Here is a 21,649-nt window from a genome sequence, read left to right on the forward strand (position 1 = left end):
AATGGTTTCAAGAACCTTAGGGTGAAACACGTGTATAAATGACTACTTGAATTTTCTTTTGAATTGTAGGGGAATTGACTAGTCAACTAATGAATTTAATTGGTTATAAGAGAGTTCACTTGAGATACATACACTATATTATTTTTGAATAAAACAATATTCAGTAAGCCCATCACCTCTTCCCTACAAGATATGAAGTAATAATTCAGTAATTAGAATCTAAAGTCCATAAATTCAGCGTATCTGCCTTGCTAGAAGTCCCCAGTAATGAATTACCCACTGTCATCTCTTCCAAAGCCGGTTGAATCCAATCATTACCTGTAGCCTCTATTCTCTCTGTATCCGTCTCTTCTCAGATGGGATAATTCTGGAGCATGTGATTTGTACCCTTTGCTAGGGTTCTTGTAGGATTAAGCTCTAGTCATTCTCTGTGAGGCTGGCTCAAAGGACATACATCTCTCAAGAAATGCTTGCATCAACCTCTTTTCCTCTTTGCAACTCCACTTGTGGCTAATGAACGTTCTTTTGCCTCAATAATGCTAGTTTATGAGTAGTCACTAAGTAGTCTAGTTAGTCACTAGGTAGTCGCCAGATGACTAAAGTAGAGATGTAAAAAACTTCTCTCTCTACAGATTTAAACTATAGCCTACCCAATGCAGTTACAATTTGGATTTTGCTGGGATTTGATTTAGACGGTGTTTGTGCTAAATCTTTATCAGGTGTAGTAATTTATGATTTAATTTTTGTTTACAATGAACACAGCTTAAGTAAATAAGCGTGATTGTATCTCCAAGTTTTAACCTATGAATTTGATCAAAGGCTGAAAGGAAATTTCTCAAAGTGTATGAATTCTTGGCCACTGGCTGCTCGGTGGAAAAGGTGTAAGATATATGAAAACCCCATGGATCTCCCAGCAGTTAAACTCCAGTGGTCACTCTGTAGACCATTGCTAAATCGCCTATACACTCTTTTCTTCCTTCACAGAGTGCTGCTTCCCTGAGATTTTGTGACTGACTTTTCATTTTTAGATATTCTATCATCTCTTCTACCCTCCACAGAACTAACGAACGAATAGAACACAACAAATATATATCTCTGCTCACTGGGAATTTGGCCTGTGATCAATGCAAAGTCTCAACTTTCACGGAACTCACAATTCAGTGAGAAAATTTATGATAAATATTCAAAAAAATATCAGAGAGCGAAAAAACTATGGAGATAAATAAAGCAGGATTAAGTAGGAGTAAATCTCTATTAACTTAGGGTGCTAGGAAAATAACCTGATTAAAGTAATGGAATAAAACATAAATATAAGGGGGGTATAGTGTTCTTATAGGCAGAGGAAACCACAGGTACAAAAACCCAGAAGCAAGAATGATCTTAGTCCATGGAAGGAACATCCCAAAAGCCCGCATGTCTGCAGTGAAATAAGCAAGGTAGGCTTCCTAGAGGCAGCTGGAGAGCAGATCATGTGAGGCCTTGCAGGCCATGGCCAGAACATTGGATTTCATTCTAAGAGTGATAGGAAGCCCTTGGAGAGATTGATCTGACGTGATTAGATTTTGGAAAAGGTCTCCCTGACTGCTGTGAGAATACAAGTGTGTGTACAATAGTAGAAACAAGAGAGTCCAGTAAAAAAGTAATGGGTAGTCAAGTGAGAGTTGAGGTGACGGCAGCCAGGATGAAGGTGGCAAAAGTGCAAGTTATGGGAAGTTGTCAGATTCAGTATGTATTGTTTGTGAGTAAAGTCTACAGGAATTGATATATTGAACGTAAGGGTGAGAGAGAGAAGTCTCAATTGATTTTTAGATTTGGGCTGAATGGTGATATAACGAGATAGGAATCTTTGAGGATGGACCAGGTTTGGAGAAGGCTATCCGGAGCTCCGTTGTGGACATAGCAAATGGATGATGCTTTTCAGACATCCGAGTAGGGATGTCTAGCAGGCACCTAAGTCTGAAGCTTGGGGGCTAGAGATGTAAGTGTAATATAAATATCTGTTCAAATAAACGCACAAGTCTTTTTCTTTAAAGAGTTTGCTAAGGAAAAAGAGAATGGGAGTAAAAAAGAAGATAAATATGGAGACATTGTATAGGAATTATAAATATATTTTATAAACCCTGTCTGTGGTAGAGTGTGGTATGTGTATCATTAGTGGTTCATGGAAATCTATAACTGAACTATAGGCAATTGAACAATTTCAAAGGGAAAAAGATTATATAATTTATCTACCTTAATTTTACAAATTTGGATAGATAAGATTAATTTTATGTTCGTAGTAATGTCCTTGTAATAATTTTGTTCTTAAAGGCAATGCGTGTTATACAGAAATTATTTTGGTCACTTCATCTTGGCTAACATTTCACACCAGTTGTATGGAATTGCTTGTATTCGTTAAATCTGGAATTTTCTTCATTATTCGTATTGCTTCACTTTACATTAACTGAGCGAAGTAATGATAAAAATAGCAATATGTATACAACAATTCTGAATCATACAATAATATTATGAATCCATCTAGTGAAAAGTTCTTCAATAAAAATGCAAAATGTGAATACATGTTGCCAGACAGGTGAATCCACGAGCCAGTAAAGTTCAACTAGGAAGTACGAGGATGTAAGACAACGAGTACCTTAAATTAAATTTTATTGAGCCAAGAACCCTTTCCCTCCTGGTCTCTTGGATATTGACCGTTATGCTAGCACAAAGCTTTTGAAATTTTGGTTTCTTAATTAGATAATGCTCAGAATCTCCATGCTTCAATATTTGAGTTTTTCAGAAAGATTTGATCGTTAATACTTACCAGTGTGAAAATTATGAATTTTGTCATGACAGGTAATGGAAAGAACAAGAACTACAGTCGCATCATTCTTAGTTGTGTTTGCCAGACCAAAACCAGCTACAGGTCACACCATTGCCAACAAGACTGTAAAACCCAAATTATGCTCAAAAAGAAAGCTGGACAAGCTACTGCCACTTTTTTTCCCCATACACAAGTGTAACAGTGGTTATCGTTACATGTTGAGGCAATCCCAGATTTTGCTTTACGTTTGGAGAAAGCCACTGAATGGGCTCTTGGCATATGTGCTGCACTTATTTAGGGAGAATAGTTTCATGAAATTTTATTTTGTTTTTCACTTAAAATGGATGATTAAAAGAAATTAAAAGTTTTCTCTACTTAACTTTTTGTCTGTAATAAAGACTGAAAAAGTTTTGTTGAGATCAGTACTGAAGGAAGATCATCTATGTATACAATTGAGAAAGGCATTACTCTATCAATAAAATAAGTTGCATTTGAATGCCCACCCACGCACAGCTTTATTCACAGAATACAGATAGTGGTTGGCAATACTTTTCTTGATTGTTTTATTGCTGAAGGATCTCAAAAGGGCCTGATCAGTCATTAAATTGCACCTACTGTGTGCAGGGCATTTAGGAATACATGGCAGAGAAACGAGCTGACACAGGATGCCTCTTTTCCACAATGAGGGGTACTGGCTGACAAGAGGAAGTTCACCCAAGCTGTTTAATGAGAGATGAAATAAAAATTTTTATGGTACTGATATTCCCAGTAAAGACTATCTCTATGATTTTAAGTGGCTTCCTCAAGTTTTAGTTCAGCACTCTATTAATTAGCTTGAATGGCCTAAATTTAGAAATTTAGGATTGAAATATAAGGATTATAAAATGTTGATTTTGGATAAGAGAATTTCCTAAGAAAACTGAATTGCAGTTCAAATAGCTCACTTACCAAGAGATAGACTTTTTCCCCAGCACATCATTTTCTTCGTGCCTCCGAGAAAAAAATCGATAGTATATGACTGGTCATATTTTAAGAGGACATCCAATTTCTGCAACAGAATACAGAGAAATTCTTTCTGCAACTAAAATAATCAAAAACAGAATTAGCAACCTATTTGCTATCATCATCTTCCAAGTTTAAAACATTCAAGCTTCCTGCTTTCTCAGGTGATGTACTTGTTGCCTTGCTGTGTGACATGCTGCTGAGAGCGGACTATTGTGAGGACTTATTCCCACATTGATGACTGTCTTATGCACGTTTGAATAAAAAATGCAGAACAAAATGACAGTCACCAAAAACTGCCTTCCTTGGCCAATCACCAGATGTTATATGGTAGTATTTTCTAATGTTGTAGAATAAGAAAATAAACCAACTCCATATGGAATCTATCATTCTGCGATAGTCAGTAGGATTGTTGGAAAATATTCCAGTTCTCCTCTCCTTCTTAGCACATGTTACAACTAGATTTCCCCAGCCTCCTTAAAGTTAGATGTGGCTATGACAACTTCCGTGGCTAGGGACATGTGAATGGAGGTGATGCAGGCCACTTCCTCGTGGATGCCTTTGAGTCAGTGCATGATTTGCTATGTTCCCTTCCCTTTGCCATGTGTCTAGTGATGTTTTATATGATAAATGATAAATCGGCCTTGGTTGCAGAGTGAGAAAATGAGAAATATAGGCTTTAGCCAACCTTTTATGAATATGTAGCCTGAGCAAGAAATAAACCTTTGTTGCTCTAAGCCCCCAAGATATTAGCGTTATCATACCACAGCAGAACCCAAGCTATCCTGACCGATAATACGCAATCCTCAAGCAAATTTACCTTGGAAAAAGGTTATAAGATGTATCAACCATTTAACTGCCATAAAACAAAATTAATTTTTAAACACTATGTTGTATTTTAGTAAGCTGTGATCAATCTTTTTTAAACTGTAGGAACTTGGTAACCAATAAAAGTACCCATGCCCATAAGATGGTTCATAAATTTTTAAATTTTGAGACACTTGGATCATAGATTCTTTGCTTCTAGATTATCTCCCATTTGCTCCTATTCTCATTTTTTTCTTCCTGAGGACTGAGCTCATTAACCCTCCAGCACTACCTCCCACCCCAGCTAAGTCTCACACCATTTCCTTATAGAAGGATTTCTTTATTTTATTGACTTAAATTCATAGTCAACAGAGAAGAAATAGCTGGAATGCAACCATCTGCTCTTTAAGTGCTCTTAGTCTCCAATGAGGTTATTTTTTTCCTGGAGGTATTTGTAGATTGGGAATTATCACCACAATGCCTCCCACCAGTGACTTGTGGGAAATGTTCCCGTGAGGCATTCTGTCAGTTTAGAGGGAACACCAAAGACATTAGAGCACTGTTGTAGTCAAGTTGACCAGTGTTTGAATCCCAACTTAGCTACTTATTTTTGGCCTCTCTGAAATCTTATTTGTCAGCTTTTAATAATGGAATAACACCACCAGCCTTGAGGTGGTTCTGACAATTAGAGATCATATATGTAAAGCCGGCTAGTACAGAGTCTGGCAGCCAATAATTACACAATCAGTGGTTGCTATTATGACTAAAGAGTAGAGTTCCAAATTATCACTAGGTATAGTATTTCGGTAAGTCAGGAAATGGATAGCAGTTGGAAAGAAAAATGGTAGTTTCTGTAGGCTAGATCTAAAAAATCTCTTAAGATTCATAGACGTATATTCATTGCTCCACCATCAATCATTAAAATAAAGTAAATTGAGCCATTGCACCCTAATTGTAAATCATATGGGACATCGCACTGTGACAGAGGTGTTTGTTCTTGAGGCTGTTCTGTACAATATCTTAATGTACTGTGTGAATGAAAACATGGCAGACAATCAGCTTTATGAGAAAGCTAATATCGGTTGTCTGATAGAATATAGATTTATAATTACCTTAAGAAAACACATACTTGGATTAATAGTGACAAGATAAGGTGAAACAGGGATACATGGAAGGAGAGAGAAGAGCTGGAGGAAGGGAGAGTGAGAGGGAGGAAAGGAAGAAAAAAGGAAAGAAAGAAGGAAGAGAAAGAAAGAAAGAGAAAGAAAGAAAGAGAAAGGAAGAAAGGAAGGTAGGAAGGGAGGGAGCAAGAGAGGGAAGAAAGAGAGGGAGGGAGGGAGGTTGATGCTGAACCATGGCATAATGTACTGTAATAGAAAGAGAAAGAACATTACATGGGGTCAGAAAAGTACTGACAGTCGATTTGGACGGCATGAATTTAAATCCTTGCTAGGCCACTTAATTATGTGATCTTATGCAAGTTACTTAACTTCTATGATCTTGGTTTTATCCTTTTTTAAAATATAAAAGAAGACAATAATAACTTCATGGGATCGTTGGGAAGATTAAATCAAGTGAGATAAAAAGTCAAAAGTACCTTGAGTAATACAGTGCCTAGTTAAAAGAGTAAGTAGTTAAAAAATGGTAGCTATTCTGATAGAAACTTGGTGATTTTAGTGACAGTAAGCTAAACTTTTAATATGTTCTAATAGAAACATTAGTTACTAATATGGAGAATAATAGTCTTGTAGTTATCAATTATCCACACAAATGAAGAATTTCTTCAATAGGAGGCTCCACATTTTAAGAAAGAGGTTGACAACCTGGATTTTTGGAATAAGCCAGTATAGTGAGGACTCTGGAATCTTTGTCATATGACAATAAGTTAAGGATTTGGTGATACCTAGCCAGAAAAAGAGAAAAATAATATGTAATGTGATATTTGTCATCTAATTGGTAGGATAAAGGTAACTATACTAGACCAATGGATGACAGATAGATGAATACAGATAACTAATGATAACTACCCATACCCAGCAATGGGCTCACTTGTGCTGTGGGAAGTTTCCTATAACAACAGCAGAGGTTAGATGGACATATTTCAGCTCACTCTAGAACAGGAGTTTTTAACTTAGGGTCACATATACGCTCCATGTTTTAGGTGAGGTAAAAGCAAATTTATATATACATATGTATATGTATTTTCTTTATTTTTGTTTCCTTCCCTTTATGTGCAAAACATTTTTATGGCAAATATGTTCTATAATGTTTTACTTTAAACATGCATAGAGTGGCATGGATTCATTGTGTAAAATTATCATCCTTGTTACATAATGGCATCTAGAATAGCACTGCATTCATGGAATTAACAAAAATTTATCTGACGTTATGCTAATGCGTATCTCTTTCTGTTCATATTAAACTTAGCTTAAGTTGGCAGATGACAGAGAAAAGAAAGCTTGATGGCTCTTACATTTCCTTTGATTTTATTTGCATTGCTAAATTTGATGGAACACAAAAGCCAGACTGTTTCTTGTGTGATGAGTGTCCTGCCAACAAGAGCGTGAAGTCAAGAAAGCTTATTTCTGAGCATCCTGAAAATACATCACACAATATAGAATTTTTATTTTCTGGAGAAAAAGTTCAATTTTTAAGTGTTTTTTTTTTTTTTTTTTTTTCCTGAGGAAGATTCGGCCTGAGCTAACATCTGTTGCCAATCCTCCTCTTTTTGCTTGAGGAAGATTTGCCCTCAGCTAACATCTGTGCCAGTCTTCCTCTATTTTGTACGTGGGTCACTGCCACAGCATGGCTGCAGATGAGTGGTGTGGGTCTGTGCCCGGGAACTGAACCCAGGCTGCCAAAGCGGAGTGCACCAAACTCTACCACCAGGCCATGGGGCTGGCCCAAAGGTTCAATTTTTAAAAAGTGGAAATTTACCAACTTATATTTGCCCCAATGTGTCTTGACAGGTTTCCAAGTAAAAGGAACTATAAATAATTAGAGAAGGCTTGATAAAATCATGTACTCCGGAAATGTTTGAACTGGTGGGTTGCTCAGAACCAAAAAGATTACAAGTGTCTCTGTTCACTTGATATAACCTACTTCTGAACTCTGACATTTTGCCAATATTTAAAGCCAGTTATAGTGAAAATAACAGCTGTGCCATTCCCACTTGGCATGCAATTGGGTGAAAACTCTAATTGTTTCAGCAAAGCTCTGCTTTTTATCTGTCATGTAAATGCTGATGTCCTATTGTGTGCATGTGTGTGTGTGAGTGAGATAATCCATGGATACTTAAAAGATCAAGTTGTTCCACAGTAAAAAATTTCTTTGTCAAGCAAAACTCCTAATGGAAGAAAAATCTTGATAATGTGTGTGCATGTGGAGCACATGTGGGTCCAGCATCCACCTTGATTGCTCTGGTAAAGAAGACAGAGGTTGTACTTTTTTATAGAGGTTTTAGAGGTTTCTACTATAGAGATTTAGTACCTTGAACATCAGCATGCATTAGTGTCAAAGACTCTGACAATTATCCTAAGAGATGCCATTCCTGCTCCGTGAAAAGTGGTCCAGTAATTTCACAGCCACAGGCTGGAACCTATATTTTCAAGTTTTCATTTAGAAATGGAGCAAAATGTGTTCTTTTTACTGTCAAAATTTCCTTGGCTTTCCAGAGGATAAGTGTTAATGCACTTGGTTGAACTTGGGTCAGACATTTCACTTTTTTTTTTTAAGTAAAGGATTGCTGTATCTTAGAACAATTGGACAAGGGACGTTCATTCGAGGCTAGACTTGGTTGTAAGTGTTAGGCCATGAGAAGGATTCACTGGTCTGGTATGGTTGCTGCTGGAAACACCTGCCATCTTGGAGGGAGAGATTAGAGCCAAAAACTTGTGACCTTTCCAGTGCTGAGAAGGGGGTCTCGGTGAGGGAAAAGGAGTTGAAGATGAGGAAGCCTTGCCAGTTTGTCCATGGGAAGACCTACAACAACGGGAAAGACCGCAAAACTCTTAAAGGTTACTTTTACTTCTGCTTACGTGATTTAAAATTGAAAAATGGACTCAAGGTCTTTCTGTGCTGACAGAGGCTGGACTGTTGATGCCAGCCTTTCCAAAAATAACTTTGACTTGAGGACAAAGGATTTGGTAGAACCTGGATTCTACTTGAAGTGTCTTAGAGAAGGCTGAGGTGCCTTGACACAGGTCTACTCTGCTCTGATAGGAAATTTAATTCTGTTTGCTATTGAAAGCAATGTGAGCTGAAACTTTGAGCACTTGCTGCTACTAAAACAGACTCAAAATAGATTGAATCCTAAAAAATGACATAAATATTTCCATGTAAAAGATCATTTCAAATGCTAACTTCTTCCAAACCAAATAAAACAGCTTTCTCATTGAAATATATTTTAAGCAGACACAAAGTTTTCTTGTTTTTATATGATTTGGTTAATTTGGAATTATATTTTCCAGGAAGCAGCCATGAATTTTTACAAAAAAAATAAGCATCACGTAATCCTTTGTAATATGTGAAATAACTCAATGTCAAAAGCAAAAAAAAAAGGCATGAATATTTATGCACAAGTCTATTTTTCTTGGGATAAGACCATAACTTCATCAGATTCTCAAAAGAGTCCATGATATCTCCTCCTACCCGCCCCCCCGACCACCACCAAAATGAAGACTACTCCCTAATAAAGGATTCTTGTATCAATTGAAAAATGCTACTTGACTAGCTAGTCTCTATCTCTAAGGTTCCTCCAATTCTAGGAGTCTATAGTTAAATAGCAAGTAATTGATGTTTTTCTTCACGTAGATTACATGGTGTTACGTAAGGGTGAGCACGAATGGATGGCGGAAATATGTGCCAATATGAGACTCTGTATGAATGGTGTACGGGAGAGAGATACTATGAAGATTTTTAAACTGATTGAAATAATAACAAAAAATAAATATACTCATTGAGTTTTTTGGAGACTATAAACTATAATTTTATCACAGGAAATTGCAAAAACAGAATGACTACGTCACTCGCTGGAAACAGAATTTTTAAACTATAGTTATAATTCTATTCCTGCAGCTTTCTCAAAGGAAAGATACATCTCTAACAATGTGAGGAGTGTTTGTAATGTCAATGTGTCACTTTCTGGTAGCAAGAACAGGGTCTGTGTGGCAGGAACCATCTTAGACTATAATTGCACTAATGGGTCATTGATCTTAAAGATATGTAAACAGACTCTTACAAATAGTCTGTAATGACTCTGAGGGCTGTTAGCATCACTGTTGGGTAAATACTCAGCTCAAGCCTTTCTATTTGATTTTACAAATAATAAATAAATAGTGCATATTTCCAGAAGCTTGTAATTACACATGCTTACACAGTTGTTCAAAATAATAGAGTCCTCGCAGAAGTTGTATTTAACATCAGTCAGATAAAGTGAACATTCTGTCTTTGGTTGAGATCATAGGACTGGAAATCAGAACTTCTATTTTTGGCACCATGGATGACAACAGTTTTTTTTTGTTTCCAGTGAACAAGTCATTTAACCTTTTCTTGCTTTAGTATTGCCAACATAGGCAGAGACAAGCCCACTTGTACAAGCCATCTCAAAGTGAATGTTAAGTCAAAAATTGGCATTTTTAACCAGCTTGCTGTTATTCCTGAGTGTGAATTCCATATAGAAAAGTAAATGAAATTAGTATCACTTATAATTCAAATATATGCAATTATTAACTTCCTCCCTCCCTCCTTTCCTTCTTTTCCTCCTTCCTTTTTTCGTTTATTTGAGATTTAGGGCTGAAAACTGACCAGTACATCTTATGGTCATCATTTCATTGCTTTTTATATAGTCTGAATGTTTGTGTATTTTCCTCACATATATTAATTTTAATTTTATTTGTTTAAAATATTATAAAAAGTTATGCTGATGAAATCTTTGGGGATGTTCTTTTTTTCTTTTGATATCAGACTGCTAAGATTCAATCACGTTTTTTGTGTTGCTGTAGTTCATTTGTTTTGACTATTGTGTGAAATTTCATGGTGTAAATATACCGTAGTTTATTAATTCACTCTCCCATTGATGAGCATTTGACTTGTTGCCAGGTGTTCACTGTGATCATTAGTGCCGCTGTTAACATACATGCCTTTCTTGTTAGGTGACCAAGACTTCTCTTGGGTATATATCTAGATGTGGAATTTCTGGATCATAAGGTGTGAAAATGTTCAACTTTAAGAGATAATGCCAAACAGTTTTCAAACTTGGCTGCTCCAATTTATACCCCAACAAGCAATATGCAAGTTGTGTATCCATATCACCTCCAACACTTGGCGTATGAGACATTTATGTTCTTACAAACTGAATATACTAAATGGCATCTCATTGCAGTCATCATTTCCATCCAATTATCACTAAATTGTTGAATATCCCTTCTTGTATTATTGGCCATATATTTTTCTTGTCCTGTGAAACGTCTGTTTATCTATTTTTCTACTGGTTTATGCTTTTATGTATATTTTTATTACTAATACTTTACTGGTGGTATATATAGTGAATACAGTCTCATAGTCTGTAACTTGTCTCTAAGATGTCTTCCATGAATACAATTCTTAATTTTAAATATTCACATTGACCATTTTTTAATAATCAATGCTTTTTTGGTATCTCACTTAAATGTTTTCCTACTCCAATGTTGAAAATATATTAACTTATATTTTCTACTAAAGGTAAAAATTTTATTTTTGAAATTTATGTCCTTGATCTATCTAGAGTTGATTTTTATATATAGTGTGAGGTAGGGATCTGATTTTGCCTCTTATCTATAAGGGTAACTTTTTTATTTTTAGCCCTATTTATTGACTAATCCATAATTTCCTCCCTGATCTGTCATATTAATATATACTAAAGACTATACACATGGATCTCTTTCTGGCTTTTCCAATTAATTGGTCATTTTATCTACCCCTTCATTAGTGCCCCATTTATCTTATTTGGGATAGCCAAGGCAAAGAGTATGAAGGGGGCATAGTTTTAATCCTAGCCTAGTTGTATTCCTAGCTTTTGTTTCATTAGGAGGTTTATGAGTGCTTATTTTGTATACGTGTGTGTGTGTGTATAAAAGTAAATTAATAAAACCAAGACATTCATGGATCAATGGAAAAGGATGAGTATTGTGCCATAAACTAAAGATTATAATAACCCCAGTTCTGTTCTTTATAGCTGAGGTCCAGTGAGGGAAGAAATAAAAAGAATGTAGTCTAATATTCTCAAACAGAGAATAGTTTCACATTCATGATTTGTGGGTCTCTTTCAATTTCTTTTACCAAGGTTAATTAAGGTTTTAAGTAAAGTCATCAATCTTACTCTAGTGAAGGCAGAGAATGTTTTATCACAGCAAAATATGAACCTAGCATAGTGTCCTCCAAATAATGAGCATTTAATAAATATTTGTGGGATGCTTGAAGAAATTCATTAAGATGGTTCATTTTCATTATAAGACAAACTTATATTTGTTTCTCATGAGTCTTGAATTTCACATGGGACTCTGAGCTCATATAAATCCCAGACAAAATATGATACCTCTAGTTCAGAACAAGATCTTACTTACATTGAAATAGCTTCCAACCTTAAAAGGTGATTTGTTATTATAACCAAAATTTTATTTACATTTAAAAATTGTTTCCAACCTTGAAAACTGACATGTAATTAGAATCAAATTTTCAAGGTTTTTATGTATTTGCATAAATATATGCGCTAGTATGAATGTGTACGTATGTAACACATGGGTTTCCGTGTAGTAAATGTATGAATATTGTATTTGACACAAAATTTAGTAATGTGTATAGGGAGAGAAAGGAACCATAGAAAGCACCTAGTCCTGTGGTGCTTAGCCTTTGGAGAGTCATAAATTTCTTTGTGAATCTGGTGATTGTGAATCTGGTGTAATTATGGATCATTCTCCAGGAATATGTTCATGTGCAAATATTTCTTTTTCAAATTCAAGGAGTTGATAAATCCTTTGAAACTGATCCATTTGGCATCTTGATCTATTATAACATCTTAATTTTACAGGTGTGAAAACAAGATCTGGCAAATGTAAGTGGCCTTTCAAGCTAGCTAGTGCCTGAATTAGTACCAGAACAAAGTCTCCTGAATCCTGGTCTAGTTTCAGTTCCATTCGCTATGGACAGTGGCAAAAAGAGAACATTCTGAAATGTGGAAACAATGAACTACATAAGAGTACCTTTCACTACACATCAGCAGTGAGCAAAAATAATTGGAAAATTGTATCATGATTCCTATTTCTATAATTCCTATTCGTATCAGTGTTCCATGTGTACCAACAGCATTATTTAAAATGTTTGCCTTCTAGCTATTTTTTGCCTCATTTAACACAAGACAAGGTATTGTATTTTAGTAATATATTCTCTCATATATTTTTTATCCAAATTTCCAGGAGGCAATGTGAAAAATTTAGTTACTAATCATTGTATAATTGGCATTATATCATAAAACAATTGTGACACTTCCAGAAAATTTCAGCCTCTTCTGGAATAATTTAGCATCTTTAAGACCAAATTGAGCAAATGTGTTTCAGGATCTATCACAAATATGTGTGTCTATTCAAATGTGCCCATAGCCCTTTACTTAGGAAGTTAGCGCTGGAGCCAGGGGAACCATTTTCAACCAGCAGCCACAACATTAGGGAGAAGGCCTGCTCTCCTAGATAAAGAGAAAAGAAATCTGTTACAGGGACTCTTGTCTTCCGAAACTACCTTGTCTTTCCAATGTCCAACTGTTGACTGTATGAGAGACCCTCAATATTTATTAAGCTTGATATGTGGAAGCTTTTCGAACTGCGTTTTCTCCACACTGCTGTGTTTCCCATAGCTCAGCAGTGATTGCATCCCAGACTTTCCCTACTGCCTAAGTCCAGCCCAAAACTACTTTGCTATCTATTCCCCGTTTGCTAGCACCTGGAGGTGCCATCGTAGCACCCAGCCCTACCAGTTGATAGGCAAGAGACAGCAGCCCTTTTAAAAGATATCTTTCCAAAATTCTCAAAGGCTATGCAAAGAAATAAACAAATGTAAAAATCAAATAAACCAAGAACCAACAAAGCAACAACAAAATACCATAAGCCATTTACCATAGAGTGACCAATTGAGAGATTAGGGGCCAAGAGTGACACATCCTCTTCCTCTCCTCAGTCTTACTTCTGGAAAGATGCAGCCAGTTACCAGGGACACCAGGGACAGGGAAATCTTGGAGGTCTGGATAGCACCATGACAAGGGACAGATCTGTATTTTCCATGTTAAATGCAATAATGCTCCTCCTTCTTTACAGTCAAGAAAGGAGAGGGAAATTAGTCTTTCTGGAACACTCGGTAGAATAGATAAGTTCTCTTTCACTGACTTCCTTGACATTGCTTTCTTCACACACCTTCCTAAACAATTTTCAGGTCCTACCCACTTTGGGATCTCAACAAGCATGCAACTATACAAGGATAACAATGCCGCACACATCTTTCTAAAGAATGCTCAGGGCTAATTATTGTGAGGAATATAAACCCATGTGGAGTCAATGTGGCAAAGGTTACTGGCAGTGTAGCAAAATTAAAAAATCCTACTTCCAGGAGTTTCTAATTGAAAGAATATTCCATTACATTTCCCGTATGACCACCTGCTTGACTGCCAGATGTTTTTGACTCCTTATTTCAAAAAGTGCATTGTAAGAGAATTCTATTAAAATTTCTTTGAAAATCATTCAATTTCCTCACAGATAGGATGGTAATTACTTTGTCCAGGATACATTGAGAGAACTGGGATGGCTAGACGTTAGCTAATAAGTAAATTAGACTTTCCCAAACAGGCTATAAAATATGTCTTTCCTCCAGGTATGGCAAAGATTTGTGTCAATTATATTTTAATAAAAATTAAAATAGCCAAATAATAAAATTGGAAGAAATTGAAGGTCTTAGAAAATTAGGAAGACACCATAATAGTTCGATAGAACTTCTCAATAATGAATACTTTAAATCTTGGAAAATAGTCCCATGAGAGGACAGTAATTTATTAATGACTATAGTTGAAGAGTTTGTAATTGTGAGTGTGATTCAAATCACATTGTTGATATTTCATGCGAAATACCTTGTCAACCCTAGGCAATTACTCAAACAGCAGTTAAGAGGAAGAGATTCACTTAGAATGTTCATTTGCCTTAATTAATGTTGGCACATTATTACAAGCTTAGGGAGGAATTTTCAAGATCTCCATGACTTACAGACCGAAAGTTATAGAATCACTGAATCGTACTTGATACTCAGATTTTCATCTTAGAAAGGGTAAAATTGGGTAAGAGAGAGTCCATTAAAATTGATTTAATCATCAGGGTATAAAATGAAAACAAATGAAATTGACTATTATTATAATTATGACTTTATAATATTTGCATTGCCCAGTGCAAAGACAGATTGCAGTATGCACATATTTGAACATGTGACTATACAAATGAATTTTCTATGTAATGAAAATTGGGCTCTGTCATGCCATAGCTTAAAAAAAATCTCAGAACATTTATTCTATCTTTAGTTTAGTTAGCTAAATAGCTATAATGATCTAATAGTGAAAAAAATATTGACTAATGTGATTATATTTCATAAAATGTTTTCATTCGGTAGAAGATAAAATGATATTTTCCTCTGGAATTCCCAGTGATAAAAAAGTTTACATTTGTTCATTTATTATATAATTTCAGAAAGTTTTTGACCATCAATACTTATATTTAGTTTTGAAAGATGTTTTACAATGGATGCTTAAGTAAACATGAGTTTGCAAGCAAAATATTCATAAGTTAATCATCTATCTGCCTATTTTGTTTATTTAATGCTAAATGTTAAGATATTTATAATTGTTAGAAAAACATATGCTTATGTAACTATATTTCAGTGTATTTGGTATTGATGTACATATTGGCAGCTAAAAAGAAGTAAAAGGATAGTTTTCCTCAATATGATGGCTAATTTGAATAGATAAAACTATTTAATTAGATTTAAAAGCAGTTGCATTGTAATTAAGCTTGTTGACTTGCCTTGCTAATAGAGAAATAACCTTTTAGAGATGTCATTTCAGACACTGCAATTCAATATACATAATTTTATTTTAAAGTAGCAAGTTACTTAGGAAATAAATTAATTATAGGCTGTGTACTAACTCTGAGGGACACTTCCTGCTTCCCACTCTTCTCCATTACCTTCCCTTTCACTTGGCCTCTAAAAGCCAAGCAGCCACTGATAAATGCTCTTTACCTTCTCTCATCCCACTGCCTTGATCCTCTAATGTGTCTAGAAGAAGGAAAGAAGCTGAATGAGATGGATGCATTCCTCCCCGACTGTTTCAGCCTAAGATACCTTAATTCCGTATGTGATATTGGTTCTTTTAAAAATGTAGCAGTTATAGTTTTATGACCTTGGGGCTTAGATCATTTCTACGTGAATGCTTTTTCACTTTGTAGAAGAATTTTCCATTGACCTTTCCAAGGGTATACAAATAATTCCTTAGAATCCATGTTTGCTGCTAAAAATAATATGAACATTTACAGTTTTCATGCACAATGGCAAATTAGGCCCAAAATTAGTGAATCTGAGTGTACCTATGATAATGCAACAAAAATACTTTTCCCTAAAAAGTACTGATTTTCAATATGCACCCAGCACCTGGAAGAGCTCTTGGTGAAATGGCTATATAGTCTGGCCATGGTCTCGGCTCAGCAAGTTTTCTCCTGCTCATGTCTAGTTACAAGAGGCTTTGTCTTCCTTTGTAAGTCATAGATGATGGTGCCAAACACTTAATAGGGGATTGTGATGATAGCTATAATTTCATGCATCTTTGGAACATTTCTTTAGTCCTCTATGCTCACAGCACTCCGCAGTTCTGTTCATTCTACAGCAGCTGCTTGTCGTCCACCCTCTGCCTAGGACTTGTCCAATATTTGTATGTAGCATCAGTTCTGATCACCTGGACTGGCAGGATTCGCCGTTCGTCGTATTGAAGAGGAGAGTGTGCTTACTTTAGAAATTCCCCTGGAACTTCTCAAGGGTGCCACATAAGATTGTGCACGGCACGCTTTAGGGACACCATTCATTTTTGTAGTCATCCTGGATTTGAATATTTATTATTGTAATGTCCTGGCAGATGGCTCTGTCTTGAGGAAAGGCCAGCTTTTCCTAACATGCACAGAGGCACCAACTGTGCTAAGTACAGGACTGGATTTCCCGTAACATATTCTTTGTCATTTTGTACATTTACAAAAGAGGGGCAATACTACATGCTTGGAGATTCTGAGATCCCAAAGCTATTAAGAGTTAGCAGGAGTTCCTGGAACCTTGCAACCAGCAAGTTTCCTCTCCCTAATTTAAACGTTTACACATCCTTTAACTTTCCTTATATGGCGTAGTTTCCCGTCTCTTCAATCATCTGGTTACCTTCCTCTCCACAAACGCCAAAGTTCATGAGAAATGCTTAGTGGAAAGATTTGATTCTATAATTTTATGTTTTGTATGATCAGTTTACATGCAACAGTGTTAAGTAATCCCTGTCCACTTAATTTTGGTATCTCATGGGCCAGATTTGAGAGCATTCAAGTGTGGCCTTCTCTTGGATTGAAAAGAAGATAGTTTGCAAAATATATACATACACATATATATATATATATATATATATATATATTTCGCCTTAGGCATTATCCAGTTGAGTTATGCTCTTAGTAGCTATATATATTAGTCATTTAAATTTCTAACAATACAGGGCTGGCCCTGTGGAAGAGTGGTTAAGTTCACGTGCTCCACTTTGGCGGACCAGGATTTTGCTACTTTGGATCCTGCGCGCGGACATGGTACTGCTCATCAGGCCATGCTGAGGCAGCGTCCCACATGCCACAACTAAAATATACAACTATGAACTGGGGGGATTTAGGGAGAAAAAGCAGAAAAAAAGGATTGGCAACAGTTGTTAGCTCAGGTGCCAATCTTTAAATTTCTAACACTACATATACTATTGTATGTCCATTTACTTCTAAGAATCTTAAAAAAATACACATTATTCAGTGAAATGATTCCTAACAGTTTTACAATTAAGGATATATCTATTCTAAGGACACCTGAGATGTGATTAAAAAAAAAAATCAGAGATGGCCAGCAGACATGGTTTTCAGCCCAAATCTCTGGGGATCTTTGCCAAGCTTATCCCAAGGTGCTCCGAGGGAGTGTAATGCCCTCTGCCTGAAGATGACCCACACCCAGCCAACTAAACATTCCACCCGAGCAGTTTGAAAAGAGTGGAAGGGACAGACATGTCCAGGTGTCCCCAAAACTCCCCTCATGGAAAAATCCTCTATTTCAGATTGAAATGCTCTCTTTATGTGTGACCAGAAAACATGCATGTTAAATACCAGAGTGAGTTGCCTTGAAGCCTTCACTTGAACTCCGTAGGTTTCTGCTTATTTGTCTCATGAACTATATGACAGTTTTTGGTAAAGATAACTTGGTTTAAATTGCTAAATGCCAATGCCTTTTCTCCATCTAAGCCAACACTCAGGCCACCTTCACTTCACCCTGCACTTTGCCTTGCAGCTTCTTAGTGGCATTTGTGTCATTGTTTAGACTGGGTATCACATCATTCTCTCTCTTCATTAAGTGTCAAGTGCAGAGCAGTTGAGATGCTGGAGAACAGTCTCTGCTCTAGGATTTCCTCAAGGGTGAGTCTCTCCTGCCACCTGATAGTGATTATGGCTGATAGGAGCCCCTCGTGAAACCAGCTCAGAGGCAAGGACTGGCCGCCACTGATCTTATCCCGTAGGTTGTATATGCTCACTTGGTTAATGATAGCTGAGCAACACATCTGCTGAGCAGCTGGGTGGGTAGCATTTCTGATCTGTCTTGCCAGGGGACAGTTAAATGAGATAATAGCCACTTCTTGGTTTCTGAGTTAATTAGTGCCTGGGAACTCTGACCTAAATTATGCCAAAAGACAACATCGCTGTGAAGAAAGGTATCCCTCCTGTCACTTTCTTTCCTCTCTTACCAGCAGGGCTGATGTCTCTTTATTCTCAATTTGCAAACACGGACATGTTGGCAGAAGTCTGTGAATGATTCCCTCGGTACTAGGCAGATGGCCTCCCATAATTACTATTACTCTCTCATGGGAGGCAACTTCAGCATTATCAGAGAGAAGAAAAGTGACCAAGGTGCAGGCAAGTTGCTAATCATCTATTATTTCACTACAGGAGGCTTAAAATAGCTGTTTCTAGCTTTCCCTTTGCTCTGCAATCAGTGTAGTAACACTTCCGGGATAAGTATTTTCATATGGACTGTAAATCTGAAGTGTACTTAGATGAAAATTGAAATAGTGCTAATATGTTAAATTGGCAATATAAAACACATGCAGCAGAACATTTTTTTACACATTTCTGGTTCTGAAGGGGATGAGTTGCCAATCCTAGCAAAACATAACTTGGAAAGAATTGAAATTTACTATAAGACCTACCACCAAGGAAGCATGCTTTGAGAATGGGTTTGTTTCCAGTTGATATTCCTCTGAGCCCTGACATCTTCGTGATTTCTCACCTTTATAGAGTGTCACACTCATGTAAAGAGAGGAGAGTAAGAAAAAACACACAGAAGTCTTGCATAAGAGGAAACCTACCCAGGTGGATGACAGGCTATGGAGTAGAATATGAAAAAAGGCATTGAGCAGATACTCTAGGTTTTCTGCCAAACAACTTCCCTCATTTCTCTCTAACTGGCAAAAATGTGATTGTCTTAAGGTGCCTTCCCCACTACCCCTTCACTCCGGCCCCAGCATGGCTTAGGGAAGGGTAACCCCAGCCTCAGCTAGGAGGGTAAATCTGATTGGTTTAATGTAAGGCAGGTGTCGTGGAGTCCTTCCCTTGTGGGAATTAGATTAGCAGCGCAGGGAGAAGTGACCCTGATCTAGCCAGTGTGGCTTGAGTAGAAGTCCAATAACGAGTTTCTGAGAATGATACCATTTGATTAAAAAGAGTTATAGAGAGTGATAATTCCTTCTTTTCTACTGGATGTTGTCCTGTCTGGATGTGATTTTTGGAACTCTGACAGCCTTTTGAGGACTACAAGGAGAACAAGCCCCCATAGACAAGGCTGACATCCTGAGCATTCAAGAGGAGTAAAAACCTGGGTCCTGGGTGACAAGATGACACCGCTGAAGTCATTCTCTAGATTCACTTTACCTTGAACTTCCTTTTAGCTGTTCTCAGTGCTTGAGCCAGTGGTTCTCAAACTTTGCTGTGCATGAGAATCACCTGGAGAGCTTTTAAAACTCCTGATGCCCAGCTTTCACCCCATTGCAGTTTGATCAGAATATTGGGTAGGAGCCAGGAATCAGTTTATTTTAAGGATTTCCAGGTGACGCCATTATGTGGCAACATTTGGGACCCATCTGGTTTGAGCCACTTTGAATTATATCTTTTGTTATTTCCATCTGAGTGCTTCCTAAGTGAACAACAGAATTTAGATTTAAAAAAAATTGAAACTAAAGACATTATTTGTATGAGCAGCTACACCGGATAAAAAAATAGAAACAATATTAGGAAGAGTATAATGAAGAGTCAGAAAAATGGTTTAATACTTCTCAAAAGGAACTCTGTCAGTTACTTAGCAATCTAGTTGAACCATATTCAAATGTAATCAAGTACCTACTACTCTTGATAGTCATCTTACTGATTATTTCCTTTTATAAAGCTTTGTATCTATTTAATAACCTGAAGTTTAATTTATGTAAAATAATCCAAAGTGAGAGAATCCTTCCTTCTTTATTAAATTTGGTCTTTGAAGAATATGTCTACATAATAGAAACAAATATTGGTTTCTAGTATATATAATTTCAAGAAAAGTAGATTCATTATCCTTGTCAGCTGTTACAAACCCCCCTCTCCAAACACACTTTTTTTTTAACCACTGGTGAATCCTGGATTAAGGCCCTCTGATATCTTACCTCCTTGCCTGGTCCATGATTATGATGTTATCGAATTTAGGAAACCATCTAAGAAATCAAGATGGGGAAACAGGCAGCAAACCTGACAACCCACTGTGAATCCTGGCAATAATTCTATGACTCTACCAATTTACAGCAGAAACCTTGTCTACTCTCCAGAAGAGAAGTACTCTGTACTTCCTCTTGTTTTGAGAAGGGGAACTTCTCATCGTCTACCTCTCCAGGGTAGAGATTGCAGAGCAATAACTCTTCAGTCTGTCCCGTTATCTAAGAGCCAGAAGGCAGGGGCCTGCCTTTTCTCACACCATCACAAATGCAGTGGACTCAGGATCTTGCTGAGAATCTCAGCATCACCTTGCAGTCCAAGAGTGGATATATTTGGTGCCCTTAAATCCTGACTGTGTTTGTAACTGCACTACATCTTGATCTAATGTGACAGCTGCCAGAGGAAACTTCCAGTTTCTTCAGAGATGTTCTGAATAGTGCATAGTTGTCATTGATCCCATTCCTCTTCTCCACTGCTGAGTCATTGGACGAGGGTCTTGACTTCTTACTTTGTCTTCAGAATAATAAAAACTTGGTAGATACTATGTAAGTAGGCATCCCTAGTCTCATTAGACAGCAGGATAGGCCATTCAGTTTAAAAAAACAACCTGGTAGGGGCTGGCCCCGTGGCCGAGTGGTTAAGTTTGCGCGCTCCGCTGCAGGCGGCCCAGTGTTTCGTTGGTTCGAATCCTGGGCGCGGACATGGCACTGCTCATCAGACCACGCTGAGGCAGCGTCCCACATACCACAACTAGAAGAACCCACAACGAAGAATATACAACTATGTACCGGGGGGCTTTGGGGAGAAAAAGGAAATAATAAAATCTTTAAAAAAAATAAAATTTAAAAAAAAACAAAAAAACAAAAAAAACACAACCTGGTAAATTGACAGAGGAATGGAGTTTTCATCTCATTGGTTGTATCAATGTAAAATTTCTTTAATTTTACAGTAGAGATAATTTGCTTAACAG

General features: G+C 36.8%; 1 protein-coding gene across 6 annotated transcripts in view; it reads left to right on the top strand.

Moving 5' to 3' along the window:
- LIN7A (lin-7 homolog A, crumbs cell polarity complex component) overlaps positions 1–21,649 on the top strand; it is a 131,502-nt gene that overhangs the window by 40,203 nt on the left and 69,650 nt on the right. The gene's annotated exons all lie outside the window — the stretch shown is intronic.

This window comes from Equus asinus, chromosome 4 (genome assembly GCF_041296235.1).
Source record: "Equus asinus isolate D_3611 breed Donkey chromosome 4, EquAss-T2T_v2, whole genome shotgun sequence".
In the NCBI taxonomy this organism is placed as follows: domain Eukaryota; kingdom Metazoa; phylum Chordata; class Mammalia; order Perissodactyla; family Equidae; genus Equus; species Equus asinus.